General features: G+C 44.3%; 1 protein-coding gene across 1 annotated transcript in view; it reads left to right on the top strand.

Moving 5' to 3' along the window:
• Positions 1 to 12,447: 12,447 nt before the first annotated feature.
• Positions 12,448 to 22,061, top strand: part of BRDT (bromodomain testis associated) — a 49,645-nt gene continuing 40,031 nt past the window's right edge. The window contains exon 1 of the mRNA XM_063427316.1: positions 12,448 to 12,525. The gene's annotated coding sequence lies outside the window, so the exon portion shown is untranslated. The remainder of the gene's footprint in view (positions 12,526 to 22,061) is intronic.

The following is a 22,061-nucleotide window of genomic DNA, read 5'->3' on the forward strand; positions in this document are numbered from 1 at the left end:
ACCAAGAACTACTCTGCCAAATCTAACAGAATTTAAGAAGTATGAATTGCTATCCAATCTTAAGCTAAATGCATCAAAATGTGAGGTACTAAATATTACAGTTCCATCACTAGAAACCCAGTTTCCATTTCAATGGCGTAAAGACCAAATTAAGTACCTGGGTATCTGGCTAACCACGGACCCCTCTAAACCATTTATCATAAATCTCTTACGATTATTAAACATACAAACAGATCTCTGTAAATGGAATAAGCAAAATATCCTGTGGATAGGATTAACCTCTTATAAAAATGAATATTTTACCATGCATTCTGTATTTATTTATTAATACAATCTTGATTGAGTTACCACATTCCTTTTTTTTCCTCTTAGAGTAGCAGCTATAACATTTGTATGGAGAGGAACAATTCCACGCCTTAGACATGAAATTTTATGCCTTCCGAAATCAAAAGGGGAACTGGCATGTCCAAATTTTAAGCAATACTATCAAGCAGCACATCTGTTGCAAGTCCAAGAATGGCATGCCACGGACCTAAATAAGCCCTAAATTACCATTATGCTGGCGTTGCAATGAACTCCCTAGGACACACCTACATATTTGGTGATCTTGTCATGTTCTAACATCCTTTTGGGAGGGTGTACGGGCAACAATAGAAACAATTTTGCGGAAAGCACCACCATTCCAACTGAGAATGTCCTCTTACACCACACAGGTCTATCACTAACTCAATATAAAAAAAAAATCAATTGTTAGATTTTTATTAAATGCGGCAAAAGGTCCTTATTCCTATGTTCTGGAAGACTACAGTCTCTCCAACCATACAGAATTGGTTGGATAAAGTGAGCGAGATTGAAGCTGCTGAATCAAGGATTGCAATAGCACATAATGATAGTGAAAAACATATTAAAAATGGCACCTTTGGCATACATTTATCTCACATAGGTAGAACGTAGCTCTACTGATACAAGAAGCTGGAGGGGGGCTTAAAAATGGCAATGAGTAAGAGATCTTAAAAGGGAGGTAATAGTAAACAGGGGCGACATGTGCATATCCAATTATTGCATGTAGGTGTATGTATATATATATATGTATCTGCATATAAATAGATATAAAGGTTGTTTTCTTCTCTTTCTCCTTTGCTTAGTTAATATTGTCTGAATTAGAGTAATGGGACCTCAAATTAGAGACATCTTCTTGAAGATGATATCAGTCATTAAATTTATGTATTTGCTTGACTTTGTTGTTCTTGGCGCTAAAATATTTTCGGGGGGTTCCACGATGTTGGTACAGTATGCTACAAAGCTGAAAAGTCTATCAAGTTCAGCATTCCTTATATATGTTTTGCTGTTGATCCAAAAAAGGGAAAAAAACCCGTCTGAAGCGCTTCCAATTTTGCAACAAACTAGAAAAAAAATCCTTCTTGACCCCAAAATGGATCAAGCAGCTATTACCCCACTAATTATAAATGATATCCCAGTATGTTAGGTTTTCAGGCAGAGAATTCCATATCCTTATAGTTCTTACTGTAAAAAAACATTTCTTTGCCTTAAATTAAATCAACTTTCTTCCAGCCTAAATGCGTGACCACGTGTCCTATGTATAGCCCTGTTTATGAATCGATTTCCAGATAACGGTTTGTACTGGTCCGGAATAGATTTGTTATATATATATATATATATATATATATATATATATTTTTTTTTTTACTATCCTACATTTAATTATGGTATTTTACTCTGTACTATCATGAGCACCTAACACAAGTATTAAGGCAATTTGGCCTGTATTTGTGGGAGGTGCTTGGTATCCACTCCTAGCCTACTTAAGGCACACCCCTTACCTTGCTCCTTACCATTCAAGGTCAGCGTTGAATGACCCTCCCACCACACCACATTTTAACATTTATTTTCCTTTCTATTTATTTTCCTTGGTAGGCCCTCTTCTTTCTCAGGCCTACCTCATCGTCGGTTCCGGCACACCACAACCGACTTGCTCTTTTTTACTATCCTACATTTAATTATGGTATTTTACTCTGTACTATCGTGAGCACCTAACACACACACACATATATATATATATATGTATATATATATATATATATAGAAAATTGTAAAGATGATAGCACTCTCAGGACTCCAATATAGGATTTAACTTTTAATGATTTACAGGATAAAAGATCGACGTTTCAGTCTGCTATACACAGACTTTCATCAGGACTAATATTAACAGTACAAATACACACTTATATACACATGAAAGAACAAGCAATTAACTTACCCACCACCGGAATTAACTCCCATTCACTGTCCAACCGGTCCGAAAAACGCGCGGATTCTGCCATGGGTCACGTGTGCGTACGTGACGTCATCACGTGACGTCGGCGTCATTACCACGTCACGTGATCGGCCGGGTTTGCAGCCTCATTGGGAGGGTGTTGCTATGCGACCTCAGTGTCCATAGCAACATAAAAACAAATAACACATAGCTGGAAAGCCTTTAAATAACATATTTCTAACGGGCATCCCCCAGGTAATCTGTACTAGTAAACAGAACTAATATATCTTACAGTATTAAACCGGATGTATATATTACAGCCCAATTGTGCAGACAAAGCATGCATAGCCATGTAATTAGACCCACAGCACGAAACAGGCAACTAAATATAGCAGAAAGAAACATACAAATAAATAATAAAATAGTAAAAATGAAGCATAGTCATCCAGATTAGTCATAGGAAGCACATATCATGAGTGTTGCCTCTGTATATTACCAAAAAAAATAGATGGCCTCATAATACTCCCAATAGCACCCCTAAGTGTATATATATACCTATTTCTCAGGGAAAGTGCCCTTTCCGAAATTCGGGATAGCTCCTAGGTGTAAAATAACTAGTCAGAAAATATGAATGAGCACCTGTCACCCTGGGTGGGTACACCCCCTAATATTATTAACGCCATATAGGCCAGAGCATAACTATAGACACAGTAACTACTGGAGAAAATATCCATAGGGAATAAACGTGACTATACCAAGTGCATATCAGATGTGTGCACTTGTAAACGATACCCTCCTATAAAACAAGGAAGGAAAGTACCTCAGAATGCAGGGAAATGCTATTGTATCCACAGGACTGATTATCAAAATATCAGGGAAAGACCGATCTACCCTTGAGAGAAAGGATACGTAATCACAGATCAAGCATCAGGACGGCATATAGGGATAAGAAGTCTGATCTACCGGTTGCCAAACATTTCCTCGAATTAGGCCATACTCTTCCATCTATGAAACTGATGGCCATCGACCATGTTCCTATGCCTAGAAGGGGTGGTGACCGTAAGAAGATGCTCCTACAAAGGGAACTGTATTGGATCAGGACTCTCCAAACTGTCCACCCTAATGGGTTGAATGAAAAGTACTCACTGTCTGCCTTCTTATGAGATACTTTTCGGTGACATATCCTTTCTTTCTTTTTTCTGTTTTTTAATACATTTACCCTGACACAGTCTGTTGTGGGAGATTGATGCCCACCCTATGGGTCATGGCACCATCTCTATTACTCTATTAGCATGTGATGACCTGGAAGGTGTGGGGAGGGTCCGCTTTGTTGTATAATATCTATCCTGACACCCTAGGCCTTTTTTGCCTATGGGATTTGTGCCAGTGTAATGGGGGGGCCTTGGGGCTTCCCGGGCTCTCCTCTTTAGCGCCTGTGACCATAAATTGATTCCATTATCTCTGTTGGTAGTATTTGTGCACCTGCTTACCCTAAGGAGGTAGAGTGGGGATGGTGATGCCCACCCTGGGGGAAAGGCACACATCCTTACTCCTCCGCACTACAGGGTATGCACCTTTTCCCTGATATTTTGATAATCAGTCCTGTGGATACAATAGCATTTCCCTGCATTCTGAGGTACTTTCCTTCCTTGTTTTATAGGAGGGTATCGTTTACAAGTGCACACATCTGATATGCACTTGGTATAGTCACGTTTATTCCCTATGGATATTTTCTCCAGTAGTTACTGTGTCTATAGTTATGCTCTGGCCTATATGGCGTTAATAATATTAGGGGGTGTACCCACCCAGGGTGACAGGTGCTCATTCATATTTTCTGACTAGTTATTTTACACCTAGGAGCTATCCCGAATTTCGGAAAGGGCACTTTCCCTGAGAAATAGGTATATATATAAACTTAGGGGTGCTATTGGGAGTATTATGAGGCCATCTATTTTTTTTGGTAATATACAGAGGCAACACTCATGATATGTGCTTCCTATGACTAATCTGGATGACTATGCTTCATTTTTACTATTTTATTATTTATTTGTATGTTTCTTTCTGCTATATTTAGTTGCCTGTTTCGTGCTGTGGGTCTAATTACATGGCTATGCATGCTTTGTCTGCACAATTGGGCTGTAATATATACATCCGGTTTAATACTGTAAGATATATTAGTTCTGTTTACTAGTACAGATTACCTGGGGGATGCCCGTTAGAAATATGTTATTTAAAGGCTTTCCAGCTATGTGTTATTTGTTTTTATGTTGCTATGGACACTGAGGTCGCATAGCAACACCCTCCCAATGAGGCTGCAAACCCGGCCGATCACGTGACGTGGTAATGACGCCGACGTCACGTGATGACGTCACGTACGCACACGTGACCCATGGCAGAATCCGCGCGTTTTTCTGACCGGTTGGACAGTGAATGGGAGTTAATTCCGGTGGTGGGTAAGTTAATTGCTTGTTCTTTCATGTGTATATAAGTGTGTATTTGTACTGTTAATATTAGTCCTGATGAAAGTCTGTGTATAGCAGACTGAAAGTCGATCTTTTATCCTGTAAATCATTAAAAGTTAAATCTTATATTGGAGTCCTGAGAGTGCTATCATCTTTACAATTTTCTACATTCTTGCTTGACAAGCACCAGGCAAGTAACTTTCTATTTCATGGAGTGCAAGATTATTTTCTATTTTTATATATATATATATATATATATATATATATATATATATATAAATAAAATGTTATTATATTCCCTCTGAGGTGCCGTTTTTCTAAACTAAAGATTCCTTCAAATCAATTTTGTAGCCTGTCTCTGCACTTTATTTAGTGCCATGATATCCCTTCTATAGAACAGGTGCCCAAAATTGCACAGCATATTCAAGGCGTGGTCTTACCAGCGATTTATAAAGAGACAAAATCGTATTTTAATCCCAAGAATTTATGCCCCTATTTATACATGACAAAACCTTAGTGGCCTTCGCAACTGCAGATTGACACCTAATTTGTGGTCTATAACAATTCCAAAATCCTTCTTATGTGTGGTTATCCCTAATTCACTACCATTTAGGGTGTAAGTTGCTTGTGCATTCTTTACCCTGAAGTAACTTTGCATTTCTCTACATTAAATTTAATCTGCCATTTTAGTGCCCAGGCCCCCAATCTATCTGAATCCCTCTGCAGCAAAGCAATATCCTGCTCACATTTTATTACTTTATGAAGTTTTGTGTCATCTGCAAACACTGAAACATGGCTTTCAATGCCTATTTCAAGATCATTTATAAATAGTGATGTCGCGAACATGAAATTTTCCGTTCGCGAACGGCGAACACGAACTTCCGCAAATGTTCGCGAACGGGCGAACCGCCATAGACTTCAATAGGCAGGCGAATTTTAAAACCCACAGGGACTCTTTCTGGCCACAATAGTGATGGAAAAGTTGTTTCAAGGGGACTAACACCTGGACTGTGGCATGCCGGAGGGGGATCCATGGCAAAACTCCCATGGAAAATTACATAGTTGATGCAGAGTCTGGTTTTAATCCATAAAGGGCATAAATCACCTAACATTCCTAAATTGTTTGGAATAACGTGCTTTAAAACATCAGGTATGATGTATCGATCAGGTAGTGTAAGGGTTACGCCCGCTTCACAGTGACAGACCAAACTCCCCGTTTAACGCACCGCAAACAATCGCAAACAGTCCATTTGCACAACCGCAAACTCCCCATTTGCACAAGGTTGGATACCGATCGATGGTTCGATATTCTGAGCCCTCTCTGATTTACTGTACACGACTATTCGATATTCCCACAAATTTTATAGAGCATTTTATGTTTGTTTGAGACCACCTTAAAAATATTGGATATCGCTAAGAATCATGATCACTATATACTTTTTCTACAAACCTCTTAAACGAACCAAACTACTCATCCATCCGCTATACCACTTTATCCCACCTAGAACTAGTGCCCAGTTAAAATACGTGACTCTTACTTACCCACACTCACTGAATCCCTCTGACTAAGGCTAATCAGAACACTACTCCTTTCATTTAGAATAGGGGCAGCTTCGGTCTCCTTCAACACTGACACTCCAGTGCATATTATTAAAAGATTGGGCAGATGGAAATCCTCAGTCTACAACTGATATATTCCTCATTCCGAGAAAGAAATGAGGAAAGCTTTTAAAAGTTTGTCTTTGAAAATTTGATGCAATAAGTGTGTTTTTCTTTAATACCTTTTCACCCTCTTTGCATGAACCCGATTTACATATATTACTAATATGTTTCTGAACATATATATTATATTATTCACTCACTCACTCTCTGGGCCGGCCTAAGACATCATGCTGCCTAGGTCCAACGATAAATGACTATGGGGGATAATGTATAATAAACACAGGTTACTGGCTATGGGGGGGGGGGGGGGTAATGTATAATAAACACAGGTTACTGGCTATGGGAGGGATAATGTATAATAAACACAGGTTACTGGCTATGGGAGGGATAATGTATAATAAGCACAGGTTCCTGGCTATGGGAGGATAATGTATAATAAGCACAGGTTACTGGCTATGGGGGGATAATGTATAATAAACACAGGTTACTGGCTATTGGAGGATAATGTATAATAAACACAGGTTACTGGCTATGGGAGGGATAATGTATAATAAACACAGGTTACTGGCTATGAGAGGATAATGTATAATAAGCACAGGTTACTGGCTATGGGGGGATAATGTTTAATAAACACAGGTTACTGGCTATGGGAGGGATAATGTATAATAAACACAGGTTACTGGCTATGGGGAGGATAATGTATAATAAACACAGGTTACTGGCTAGGGGGGGATAGTGTATAATAAACACAGGTTACTGGCTATGGGAGGATAATGTATAATAAACACAGGTTACTGGCTATGGGGGGATAATTTATAATAAACACAGGTTACTGGCTATGGGGAGGATAATGTATAATAAACACAGGTTACTGGCTATGGGGGGATAATGTATAATAAACACAGGTACCTGGTTGTGCGGGATAATGTATAATAAACACAGGTTACTGGCTATGGGAGGGATAATGTATAATAAACACAGGTTACTGGCTGTGAGAGGATAATGTATAATAAGCACAGGTTACTGGCTATGGGGGGATAACGTTTAATAAACACAGGTTACTGGCTATGGGAGGGATAATGTATAATAAACACAGGTTACTGGCTATGGGAGGATAATGTATAATAAACACAGGTTACTGGCTATGGGAGGGATAATGTATAATAAACACAGGTTACTGGCTATGGGAGGATAATTTATAATAAACACAGGTTACTGGCTATGGGGGGATAATGTATAATAAACACAAGTTACTGGCTATGGGGAGGATAATGTATAATAAACACAGGTTACTGGCTATGGAGGGATAATGTGTAATAAACACAGGTTACTGGCTATGGGGAGGATCATGTATAATAAACACAGGTTACTGGCTATGGGGGGATAATGTATAATAAACACAGGTACCTGGTTGTGGGGGATAATGTATAATAAGCACAGGTTACTGGCTATGGGGGAGATAATGTATAATAAACACAGGTTACTGGCTATGGGGGGATAGTGTATAATAAACACAAGTTACTGGCCATGGGGGGAGGGATAATGTATAATAAACACAGGTTACTGGCTATGGAGGGATAATGTGTAATAAACACAGGTTACTGGCTATGGGAGGATAATGTATAATGAACACAGGTTACTGGCTATGGAGGATAATGTATAATAAACACAAAAAAAATACAAAAAAAAAATGCAGCTTCAGAATTAATCTAAATTGTATGCTGTCTAGGAGGTGGGAGGGTCTGGGAGGGAGGGTCTGCTGCTGATTGGCTGGAATGTGTCTGCTGACTGTGAGGTACAGGGTCAAAGTTTACTCAATGATGACAAATAGGGGGCGGACCGAACATCGCATACGTTCGCCATCTGTGGCGAACGCGAACATGCGATGTTCGCCAGCGAACCGTTCGGGACATCACTATTTATAAATATGATAAATAGAAGAGGTCCCAAAACAGAACTCTGAGGGACACCACTTACCACTTTTGTCCAGCTTAAACATTTACCATTAATGACAACTCATTGTACTCTATCCTTAAGCCAATGTTCTACCAAAGAACAAGAATATTCATCTAGACCAATTTCATTTAGTTTGAACACTAACCTATTTTGAGGAACCGTATCAAATTCCTTGTAAAATCCAAGTAGATCACATTCACTGCAACACCCTGATCTATACTTCTACATCAAAGGGTTCCACGGGAAAAGTTAATTGGGAACCCCTGCCCTACATAACTATACTGAGTCCTCACCCTGCATGACTATACTGAGCCCTGATCTGCTATTACCCTACCTTACTATACAAATCACTGACCTAATACTATTATGTTGATATTATTTATATAGCGCCAAATTCTTTACAGTGTTTGGACGAACAAACATGTATTGTAACCAGACAAGTTGAACACACAGGCACAGAGGGGTTGAGGGGACTGCTCTATGAGCTTACATGCTAGAGGGAGTTGGGTAAAGTGACACAAAAGGTAAAGATAGTATTAGACCAACTAGAAAAGCTACAATTTCTGGGGAAATTGTGTGAAGTGTTCTTGCCTCCACCAGTAGTCTACAACTGGAGTGGGCGGAGTGGCTTCAGTAACTTGTGTGGTTGGAGTGGCTGGAGTAACTGTGGAAAGGTTGGAGTGTGGTTCACGCACTCTTTGGCAAGGGCAGAGATCCCTTGAACATTCCACCAACTGCCAACAGGAACCAACAGATTTCAAATAGGGCAGAGAAGTGAAACAAACTGCTCCAAATTGCTCACTTCACTGGCAGTTGCCATCTTCAAACGGTCGTATTTTAAATTCCATTTATCAATTTTGTAGCTCGTCTCTGCACTTTTTCTAGTGCCATGATATCCTTCTTTAGAACAGGTGCCCAAAATTGCACAGCATATTCAAGGTGTGGTCTTACCAGTGATTTATAAAGAGGCAAAATTATATGTTCATCCCAAGAATTTGTGCCCCTAGTTATACATGACAAAACCTTACTGGCCTTAGCAACAGCATACTGACATTGCATATTGCTGCCTAATTTGTTGTCTATAACAATTCTCAAATCCTTCTCGTGTGTGGTTATTCCTATGTTTGAAAGCAAGAACCAGAATTTTAAATTGAGCCCTATATCTTACAGGAAGCAATTGTAGGGACTGACAGAATGGTGAGGCGTGGGTGGTGCAGGCGCACAGTTAGATGAGCCTCACCGCCACATTCATTATGGACTGTAACAGCACAAGTTGGGAGCACATAAAACCACTGAGAAGCGGATTACAGTAGTCAAGGCGAGAAAGGACAGTGGAATGGACCAGCACCTTAGTAGAATCTGGCATTAAGTAGGGTCGGATGCATGCAATGTTTCTGAGATGGAAACGGCAGGATTTGGCGATAGACTGAACATGAGGCGTGAAGGAGAGGACGGAGTCAAAGAGAACACTTAGGCAGCGAGCCTGCGTGGTGGAGCTGATTGTAGCACCGTTGACTTGGAGGGAGTCAGACACAGGAGTAGCAACACTTGAGGGAGGAAAGACCAGAATTTCAGTTTTGGTCAAGTTGAGGTTAAGGAAGTGGGCAGCCATACAGTTGGAAATAGCAGAGAGGCAGTCAGAAATACTAGTCAAGATAGGACGGGGAGAGATCAGGAGAGGACACGTAGATTTGCGTGTCATCCGCATAGAAATGATATTGGAAGCCAAAGGAGCTAATGAGTTTACCAAGGGAGGCAGTATAGATGGAGAACAGTAGGGGACTAAGGACTGAACCTTGGGGGACACCAACAGAGAAGAGTTGGGGAGAAGAAGCAAAGCCAGAGAAATAAACACTGAAAGAGAGCTGAGAGAGGAAGGAGGAGCAGCAGGAGAGAGCAATATCTTGTAGATCGATATTGCGGATGATTAGAAGAAGCTGTTGATGATCAACAATGTCAAAAGCCGCAGAAAGGTCAAGGAGAATTCGGACAGAGTAGTGACCACGAGATTTTGCAGTAAATAGATCATTGGATACTTTGGTCAGTGCCATTTCCACAGAGTGCTTAGCGCGGAAACCAGACTGTAGCGGTTCTAGCAGAGAGTTGGACTCAAGGAAGTCTGTCAATTTCTCATTCACAACTCTTTCAAGGATCTTGGATGCAAAAGGCAGTAGCGAAATAGGATGGTAGTTGGACGGGGAGCTAGGGTCAATGTTGGGCTTCTTCAGAATTGGGGCTATAGTTGCATGTTTGAAGGGCGATGGAAATATGCCAGAGGAGACAGATTGAGAATTTTAGTGAGAGGTAGAGAAAGAGAAGAAGACAGAGTACAAATGAGATGCAAGAGAATTGGATCTAGGGAGCAGGTAGTGTGGCAGGAGGACTGGAGCAGTGCTGAATCCTCTTCCGCTGTAGCGGGTGCGAATGAACATAGAACAGCAGAGGGAGTGAGATTAGGGGAAGTATTGCAAGGGGAAGAAGAAAGATGAGAGATCTCTTCCTTGATTGAAGAGATCTTTTCAGTGACGTGAGTTGCAAAGTCTGAGGCGGTAAAAAGTTAGCAGGTGGAGGAGGAACAATAGGACGAAGAAGAGAGTTAAATGTGTGAAATACTCGTTTGGGTTCCCGGGAGAATGTGGTTATGAGGGTATTGAAGTAATTTACTTTTGCAGAGGAAAGAGCCAAGCTGTAGGAGCGCAGCATAAATTTATAGTGGAGAAAGTCACCCTTCATTACTATACTGAGCCCTGCCTTACTATCACTCTACACTACTATACTGAGCCCTGACCTGCTATCACCCTACATTACTACACTGAGCCCATACCTGCTATCACCCTCCATTACTATACTGAGCCCTGACCTGCTATCACCCTCCATTACTATACTGAGCCCTGACCTGCTATCACCCTCCATTACTATACTGAGCCCTGACCTGCTATCACCCTCCATTACTATACTGAGCCCTGACCTGCTATCACTCTCCATTACTATACTGAGCCCTGACCTGCTATCACTCTCCATTACTATACTGAGCCCTGACCTGCTATCACTCTCCATTACTATACTGAGCCCTGACCTGCTATCACTCTCCATTACTATACTGAGCCCTGACCTGCTATCACCCTCCATTACTATACTGAGCCCTGACCTGCTATCACCCTCCATTACTATACTGAGCCCTGACCTGCTATCACCCCCCATTACTACACTGAGCCCTGACCTGCTATCACCCTCCATTACTATACTGAGCCCTGACCTGCTATCACCCTCCATTACTATACTGAGCCCTGACCTGCTATCACCCTCCATTACTATACTGAGCCCTGACCTGCTATCACCCTCCATTACTATACTGAGCCCTGACCTGCTATCACTCTACATTACTATACTGAGCCCTGACCTGCTATCACCCTCCATTACTACACTGAGCCCTGACCTGCTATCACCCTCCATTACTATACTGAGCCCTGACCTGCTATCACCCTCCATTACTATACTGAGCCCTGACCTGCTATCACCCTCCATTACTATACTGAGCCCTGACCTGCTATCACCCTCCATTACTATACTGAGCCCTGACCTGCTATCACCCTCCATTACTATACTGAGCCCTGACCTGCTATCACCCTCCATTACTATACTGAGCCCTGACCTGCTATCACCCTCCATTACTATACTGAGCCCTGACCTGCTATCACCCTCCATTACTATACTGAGCCCTGACCTGCTATCACCCTCCATTACTATACTGAGCCCTGACCTGCTATCACCCTCCATTACTATACTGAGCCCTGACCTGCTATCACTCTCCATTACTATACTGAGCCCTGACCTGCTATCACCCTCCATTACTACACTGAGCCCTGACCTGCTATCACCCTCCATTACTATACTGAGCCCTGACCTGCTATCACCCTCCATTACTATACTGAGCCCTGACCTGCTATCACCCTCCATTACTATACTGAGCCCTGACCTGCTATCACCCTCTGCTACACGTCGAGACCAACGTCAGGTCGCGAGGGTGCGTGTGACGGATGGAGGTGATGAGCCAATCAGGAGGCCGGATCTAGGTTTACCTGAAGCCCGCGAAGCGCGGATCCTGTTGCCGTGGAGACGCAGGCCGTGTGTTAGTGATCCGCGTGGGGAGCTTGTGATCCGGGTCACGCGGTGAGAGCTCGGGGCTGGGCAGTGGGAGTGCGGCCGGCAATGTGTGCGGCTTATGCTTTACCCTCCGTGTTCATTAACGCCTGGCGGGAATGGGATGGCTGATCAACTCTGCCATAGGGAGACACTGCACCCAGGCAGGCTGTCACCTGGTGGGAGGTGGGGGAGTGATGCTGATAACCTCTGCCACAGGGAGACACTGCACCCAGGCAGGCTGTCACCTGGTGGGAAGTGGGGGAGTAATGCTGATAACCTCTGCCATAGGGAGACACTGCACCCAGGCAGGCTGTCACCTGGTGGGAGGTGGGGGAGTAATGCTGATAACCTCTGCCATAGGGAGACACTGCACCCAGGCAGGCTGTCACCTGGTGGGAGGTGGGGAAGTGATGCTGATCACCTCTACCGTAGGGAGACACTGCACCCAGGCAGGCTGTCACCTGGTGGGAGGTGGGGGAGTAATGCTGCTACCCTCTGCCACAGGGAGACACTGCACCCAGGCAGGCTGTCACCTGGTGGGAGGTGGGGGGAGTGATGCTGATAACCTCTGCCACAGGGAGACACTGCACCCAGGCAGGCTGTCACCTGGTGGGAGGTGGGGGGGAGTGATGCTGATCACCTCTGCCATAGGGAGACACTGCACCCAGGCAGGCTGTCACCTGGTGGGAGGTGGGGGAGTGATGCTGATAACCTCTGCCATAGGGAGACACTGCACCCAGGCAGGCTGTCACCTGGTGGGAGGTGCGGGGAGTGATGCTGATAACCTCTGCCATAGGAAGACAGTGCACCCAGGAAGGCTGTCACCTGGTGGGGGGGTGGGGGGTGGAGTGATTCTGATCACCGCTGCTATAGGGAGACACTGCACTCAGGCAGGCTGTCACCTAGTGGGAGGTGGGGGAGTGATGCTGATAACCCTCTGCCATAGGGAGACACTGCACCTAGGCAGGCTGTCACCTGGTGGGAGGTGGGGGAGTGATGTTGACTAGGTAAACACTGCAGCCAGGCAGGCTAGTACCTAGTGGTGTCAACCCTCTGGCCTCCATGTCAGCTGTTGGTTTAGGGCTGTCTATATGGATTCCATTATAGCTTACATACTGTTTGTTACCACACAATCCTAAGTCATAATCAATGATCTGGCATGATTTTATTGTTTAATCTTAATGGGAAATGTCAGGGTTTGGACACACTTGGCACCATAAGCACTACAGTTTGTTATGGCTGCAGGAGTCCCTGGCCATAATTCTCTCGTAATCCATCATGAGATGGTTGAAAATAACACTTTATCCACCAAAACCACTACAGTGTGCTTTATGGTAGTAATGCAATTTGCTAAATGTATAATATAAGTCATGTGTTTGCATAGTCTGCAAAATCAGATGTATAAATTCACACTACTGTATTAAAGGAACGCTCCAGACACCATACCAACCACCATTGATACATTGTAATGGTGCCAGGAGGCTCCTGGGCACACTTACTTTAAGGGATTAAACTGTTCTTAAATGGTTTGACCCCAAAGTTGCTATTCCCACAGGCAGCATCTGGCTTCTGAATTTTAAGCTTCACAAAGCGTATAGTGCTGCCGGATGCTGATTGGCTTAAAGTGTGGTAAGGGGCCTCCTGGCACGGAAATAACGTAATTTAGATGAAGTTGTTATGATGCCTATACTGTCCCTTTTAAGCTTTCTTGGAATAGAGAGCCTCCATCTTGCCTTCTTGTTATGTCAGTCATTTATATAAACTATGCTGTTTGCTCCTGTCACACAGCAGAGTGAGAGGAGGAGTGGATTGTGATGTCAGAGTGGATTGTGGTGTCAGTTTCAAAATGTTTAAAGGAACACTCCACACACCATAACTATAGGGGTTATAGTGCTAGGAGTGTCCTGACAACGTTCCACAGATATTCATCATGGCTGAACATAAAAGGGCAGTGCTCACTTTGGACAAACCCATTCATATTTAAATATGTATAACAGCATCCCAGTATAATGCAATATTCATTGTGCACACGCCTTCTGTATTTCAGGGCAATGTATCCAATCCTCATGCATTGATGTTTTTCACCAAATTATTATTATTTTTTTATGTATATTGATGTGTTAAGCATAAATATATGGTATCAGAAGATGGCACGATCTGTTCTTTAAGGGAACGCTATAAAGTTGTATTCCTACCACTATAGTGTCCTTCTGTCCCCCATCCCAAATCTTAAAATCATTTTTTCATTTACCTTATTCCAGCACCGAAGTCCCTCGGAAGTGTTTCCACCTCCACCTGCGTCATTGTACCTTGTGCAAAGACGTCCAGCATTCGTAAAAACAGCAGTAACGTCTCAGGTGGCTGTCTAGGAGACAACTTTTAGAGGCAGTCTTAATCCTGCAATGTAAACTTTGCAGTTTGTCTGAAACTGCAATGTTTTACATTGCAGGGCTAAGGGTACAGACACACATCATCCAGACCACTTCCATTAGATGAAGTGGTCTGGGTTCCTATAGTATCCATTTAAAGCTGTAGCTGTAAAACGGCACATTAAGAAGAGTGTGTGATAGCTGCAGACGTTAAAACTGCAGCTATTGCATACTAATTTTTCATATAGAACCAAATGAAAGAGCAAAATATAAACTATGCATGTTTTCTTTGGGGGGTATGTATACTAAATGGTTGATAAACTATTTGTTTGCAATGGCAAGAGTTTATAGCAATAACATTCAGGGAGCCAAGCCAGAGGCACTTAGGTCCAGGACAGAGTAGTCTATCTCTACATTTCATTTTGTTTCAGACTTTAATGAACACTACAGAGTCAGGAACACAAACCTGTATTCCTGACCCTATAGTGTTAAAACCACCATCTAGCCCCCCTCCCCTCACCTTGCCTCTCTAAATATAGTAAAATCTTGCTTGTATTTAAGGCTGCAGCTGCTGCCCCTGGCCTGACCAGAATTGATTCTATGAGCCAATCACAATGCTTTTCCATAGGATTGACTGATACTGTCAAGGAGGCAGATCAGGGGCAGAGCCAGCACAAGTCAAATCAATGCATATCTATGAGGAAAGTTCAGTGTATCATGCAGAGGGTGGAGACACTGAATGTCAGTACTGCACAGTGTGCAGCACTGCTCCAGGAAGCACTTCTAGCAGACATCTGAGGAGTGGCCAGTGGAGGTACCCCTAGGCTGTAGTGTAAACACTGCATATTTTCTGAAAAGACTGTGTTTACTGCAAAAAGCCAAAAGGGAATGATTGTACTCACCAGAACAAACACAATAAGCTGTACTTGTTCTGGTGACTATAGTGTCCCTTTCATAATCATATATTTGTTAAATATGGGGCATTAGTAAACATATTCATAATCCTAAGAAGTCACAGTTTGCTATTTCTTGTGAATTTACTCAGAGTTGAGCTTTCTAACTACTGTAAAGGAATGGTGTTCATAGGCCCAGACTGGCCATTGCGCAAACGCCCGAAGGGCCTGCGATGGCCATGGGCCGAGGCTGTCGGGTGATCACAGGGTCTCCTTTGTTGGCCCATGCAGAACCGGCACTGTCAGAGTGCCGGCCCTGCTGTGTGCCTTCATGGGCCTGTGCGGAGAACAAAGATCTCCCTCACCAGCCCACAGGCACTACAAAGCGCCGTAGGCGAGGGATGGAGGAGCTGGGAGGCAGAAGGTTGCTCCCGCGAGCTGCAGGCTAGAGCTACTCATCCCCCTTCACCCACACACAGCTCCTCTCACAAACAAACCGAGGGCCCCCCCCACACACACACACTTCTCACACACACACACACACACCGCATTCCTCAGACAGAACACCCTGCACTTATATACACTGTAACCCTCCACTCATTACATCCATTATTCTCAAACTCTGCATTCCCTATGGCATATGCACACACTAGATCCCCCTGTATGCAAAAACACGCACTCCCTAAACACTCACTCTGCAGCCCCTAAACAAACTACGTCACAAGTTACCGGACACATCCTGGAAGCTTCTCTAGTGACTGTCTGGTAAACAGCCACTGAAGACAGACTTAGTGCGGCAATGTAAACATTGCAGTTTCTTTGGAACTATAATGTTTTACATTGCAGCACTAAGTGCAATAGGGACACTGTACCCAGATTCTTCAATGAGCTGAAGTGATCTGGGTGCCTGTTTCGTGAAGCAGTTTTTGTTTATAGATCATTCCTCTGAAGTTTCTCTGCTCAATTCTCTGCCGTCTAGGAGTTATATCGCCTTCGTCTCTGTCTATGCAACCATAGCCACAACTTCCCTGGCTGTGACTGATACAGCCTGCAGGAGAAAAAAAAAAAAAGTAAGGGGTTGTGAGTAAGTGTTGCAGTGTCTGTGTCTGCCAGTGAGTGAGTGACGTGTGTGTGTGTGTGTGTGTGTGTCAGGGAGTGAATGACGTGTGTCTGTCTCTCTCAGTCAGTGATGTGTGTATGTCTATGTGACCTGCCATCCCTCCCAATCGCAGAGAAAGGTGTTTTTACTCACCATTTTCCATTCCGTGCTGGTGACCCTGCAGCTGGCCCCACCTCCATGGCTTAGATCCGCAATCTTGACGATCTCAGCCAATACAATGCTTCCCTATAGAAAAGCATTGGGAAACTATTGTGCATGCACTGCATACCGCCATGCTGCGCAATCAACTTCTAATTAACGTAAGTGCTGCACACTATGCAGCGCTGACCCAGGAAGCACTTCTAGAGGCTGTCCTAGTGACCCTCCCTAGAGGAGTTACCAGACAGCAATGCAAACTCTGCCGTTAGTCTGAGAAGTCAGTGTTGACATTGCAAAGCGTGCAGGGACAGTATATAGACTTCAGAACAACTACATTAGGCTGCAGTGGTTCTGGTGACTACATTGTCCCTCTAAGAACTGTAACGTTGAAAAATCTGGCTCCTAACTATTTTTGCTGGTTCCTAGGTTTCAATCAAATTTGTCGAGCCCTGGTGTAAGAAATACAAGCATGTTTCTAGTGTAGTGTTTAGATGCCCCATTCAGACCCTGCCCTCACACACAGTTCAACAATCAGCATCTTCTCAGAGGTGCATTTATTCAATGCATTTCTATTGGGAGCGTTTGGCATCTTTAGGCAGAACATGGAGATCCTGACTGCAGGACCACACCAGATAGGACCTCTAGTGTCAGTCTAAGTGACTGCCACATGATGTGTCCCTAGGAAGCAATGTTAATACTGCCTTTTCTTAGAATAGGCAGTGTTTGCATTGCTGAGACTGCATCGACAGTCTCTATTCTCCAGAATCACTACAGTATACTGTAGTGTTTTTGGTGCTCAGTGTCCCTTTAAGAGTATTAGTATTAAGAGTTTTAGTAGTAAGTGAAAAAGTTACCTGGTTGTTTGGTGTGTGTTGTTTTTTTCTTTTTTTTAATAATTCTGCAAAGGTTTGACAATTTACCTGGTGTGCACAAGTTGCTGCGTTTTCTGGAGCCAGATGCTCTTGTGTTAGCTCCATTGCTGTTGTGCAGGACTGTCACAATTTTAGCTGAACACTCTCAACAAATGAGTGCCTCCCTGCACAACATGGCTTAGGTCAGTGCTGCAGCTTCGGGCAGCAGAGAAGGAGGCAACTGGCACACAATAGACCTCAAGTAAGTTGTCGAACTGTTTTGTAAATTGCTTCACAAACTTAACCCTGGTAGGGTGCCAGGGCATTTTTTGCAGTTCAATTGCATTGATGGCATGATTTTGCTACATTTGGTGAGACCCACAGTTAAAGAGATACTCTAAGCAACAAAACAACTTTAGCTTAAAGGGACACTCCAGGCACCAAAACAACTGCATCTAAATTAAGTTGTTAACGTGCTCAAGGAGTTAAACCATTCTCGATTGGTTTAACCCAAAAGTTGTCTCCAGCAATGTCCCCGTCCCGGGCTGCATCCAGCTTTAGAATTTTCAGTTTCAGGAAGTGCTTCAGATAAGTGCCCCCAGGGGCCTCCTGGCACCATAACAACTTAATTTAATCCTTTTAATTAATCCCTTTTAATTAAGCAGGTTTAATGCATAGATATAGATCATAGCCCTGCAGTCTTAATTCTCAATTGAGAATGCTCAATTCTCTGCCATTTAGGAGTTAAATCACGTTTGTTCCTGTTTATGTAGCCCTGCCTGTGGCTCATACCGCAAACCTGAACCATTTGTTTCTTTCTCAATCAGCTCGCAAGAGCACAGTGTATAACTTAAAGGGACACTATGGTCACCAAAACAACTTCAGCTTAAAGGCATAGCATACAATAGTGCCTGGAATACAACGCTATATTCCTGGCACTATAGCTCCCTCTGCATCCCCCTTCTTTTATTACCTGATCCCAGCGCTGGGTCACGGCTCTGCCTCCTCTGACGTCCCTCGGCAAGCAGGCGCTAGTGTGCATGTGCGACGAGTGCTACACACTCATTATGTCTCCCCACAGGAAAACACTGAATCTGTGTTATTTTATGGGAAAATAGCTGAAGCTGGATGTCCTCATGCACAGCATGAGGACGTCCAGCGTCAGTTACCGGACACATCCTGGAAGCTTCTCTAGTGGCTGTCTGGTAAACAGCCACTGAAGACAGACTTTTCTTTGGAACTATAATGTTTCTTTGGAACTATAATGTTTTACATTGCAGCACTAAGTGCAATAGGGACACTGTACCCAGATTCTTCAATGAGCTGAAGTGATCTGGGTGCCTGTTTCGTGAAGCAGTTTTTGTTTATAGATCATTCCTCTGAAGTTTCTCTGCTCAATTCTCTGCCGTCTAGGAGTTATATCGCCTTCGTCTCTGTCTATGCAACCATAGCCACAACTTCCCTGGCTGTGACTGATACAGCCTGCAGGAGAAAAGAATGGGTTTATTTTCATTCTGATGTTAAAGGGACACTATAGTCACCTGAACAACTTCAGCTTAATGAGGTTGTTCAGGTGAGTGCTACAGCTACCCGGAGCCTTTTTCTTGTAAGCACTGTATTTTCTGAGAAAATGCAGTGTTTACATTGGAAGCTTGGAACACCTCTTGTTGCAGTCAATCAGACGGCCACCAGAGGGACTTCCGAGTTCAGAGGCCCTAAAAAGGCCTCTCGTCCGATGCATTCTGGGTGAATGCATCAGACGGGCTATCAGCACACAAAGCACTGTGAACGCGCTTTGTGTGCTGATAGCTTGTCAGCACTGCTGTGGGCGTGGCTTCAGCTGACCGCTTCAGCTTCAGCTGACAGCTGAAGCCCGAACCCACAGGGACGCTTACTGTCCACAATAGTGGTTGAAGGGGGGGGGGGGGAGACCTACTCTCCTTCCCCCCCCCGGCCCCCACCGCTGTGCGGCGGGTGGGGGCCCTAAAATTATCAATAAGGGGGGGGACCTACTGTCCCCCCCCCCGGCCCCCACCCCTGTGCGGCGGGTGGGGGCCCTAAAATTATCAATAAGGGGGGGACCTATTGTCCCCCCCCGGCCCCCACCCCTGAGCGGTGGGTGGGGGCCCTAAAATTATCGATAAGGGGGGGGACCTACTGTCCCCCCCGGCCCCCACCCCTGTGCGGCGGGTGGGGGCCCTAAAATTATCAATAAGGGGGGGACCTACTGTCCCCCCCCCGGCCCCCACCCCTGTGCGGCGGGCGGGGGCCCTAAAATTATCATTAAGGGGGGGACCTATTGTCCCCCCCCGGCCCCCACCCCTGAGCGGTGGGTGGGGGCCCTAAAATGATCAATAAGGGGGGACCTACTGTCCCCCCCGGCCCCCACCCCTGAGCGGCGGGTGGGGGCCCTAAAATGATCAATAAGGGGGGACCTACTGTCCCCCCCGGCCCCCACCCCTGAGCGGCGGGTGGGGGCCCTAAAATGATCAATAAGGGGGGACCTACTGTCCCCCCCGGCCCCCACCCCTGAGCGGCGGGTGGGGGCCCTAAAATGATCAATAAGGGGGGACCTACTGTCCCCCCCGGCCCCCACCCCTGAGCGGCGGGTGTGGGCCCTAAAATGATCAATAAGGGGGGACCAACTGTCCCCCCCGGCCCCCACCCCTGAGCGGTGGGTGGGGGCCCTAAATACAAAGGGGGGGGACCCTAGTTAACCCTCCCCCCCCCCCCCCCCCCAAAAAAAAATTATCTCCCTACCTACCCCCCTCACCCTAAAAATAATGAGGGGGGGAACATTAACTAAAAACCTGTAAAAAAAATAAAAATAAAAAGAGATAAAAAAAACTTACCATTCGATGTTTTCTTTCTTCTAAAATCTTCTTTCTTCAGCCCAAAAAAGGCCAAATAAAAATCCATAATAACCGACGCAATTAAAAAAAAAAAAAAAAAAAAACGAGCGCAAAAAAAAAAATCCATCTTCACCCATGGAGGGCTCCGCGCAGACTGAGCTCCGCAGGGTGGGGAAGGCTTATAAAGCCTTGCCCCGCCCTGCAATTAGGCTAAGAACACTCTGATTGGTGGGTTTAAACCAATCAGAGTGCTCTTTGTCATTTTACAAGCGTGGGAAAGTTCTTTGGAATTTTCCCACGCTTGTAAAATGACACAGAGCACTGTGATTGGATGGATTTCAAGCCATCCAATCACAGTGCTCTGTGTCATTTTACAAGCGTGGGAAAGTTCTTTGGAATTTTTCCACGCTTGTAAAATGACACAGAGCACTGTGATTGGATGGCTTGAAACCCATCCAATCACAGTGCTCTGTGTCATTGTACAAGCGTGGGAAAATTCCAAAGAACTTTCCCACGCTTGTAAAATGACAAAGAGCACTGTGATTGGATGGCTTGAAATCCATCCAATCACAGTGCTCTGTGTCATTTTACAAGCGTGGGAAAATTCCAAAGAACTTTCCCACGCTTGTAAAATGACACAGAGCACTGTGATTGGATGGCTTGAAATCCATCCAATCACAGTGCTCTGTGTCATTTTACAAGCGTGGGAAAATTCCAAAGAACTTTCCCACGCTTGTAAAATGACAAAGAGCACTGTGATTGGATGGCTTGAAATCCATCCAATCACAGTGCTCTGTGTCATTTTACAAGCGTGGGAAAATTCCAAAGAACTTTCCCACGCTTGTAAAATGACAAAGAGCACTCTGATTGGCTCAAACCCACCAATCAGAGTGTTCTTGGCCTAATTGCAGGGCGGGGCAAGGCTTTATAAGCCTTCCCTCGCCCTGCGGAGCTCGGTCTGCGCGGAGCCCTCCATGGGTGAAGATGGATTATTTTTTTTTGCGCTCGTTTTTTTTTTGTTTTTTTTTTAATTGCGTCGGTTATTATGGATTTTTATTTGCCCTTTTTTGGGGCTGAAGAAAGAAGATTTTAGAAGAAAGAAAACATTGAATGGTAAGTTGATTTTATCTCATTTTTTCTTTTTTACAGGTTTTTAGTTAATGGTCCCCCCTCATTATTTTTAGGGTGAGGGGGGTAGGTAGGGAGATATTTTTTTTTGGGGGGGGGGGGGGGGAGGGTTAACTAGGGTCCCCCCCCCTTTGTATATAGGTCCCCCCCCTTATTGATAATTTTAGGGCCCCCACCCGCCGCACAGGGGTGGGGGCCGGGGGGGGACAATA

Source organism: Pelobates fuscus, chromosome 7 (genome assembly GCF_036172605.1).
Source record: "Pelobates fuscus isolate aPelFus1 chromosome 7, aPelFus1.pri, whole genome shotgun sequence".
NCBI classification, from domain to species: Eukaryota; Metazoa; Chordata; class Amphibia; order Anura; family Pelobatidae; genus Pelobates; species Pelobates fuscus.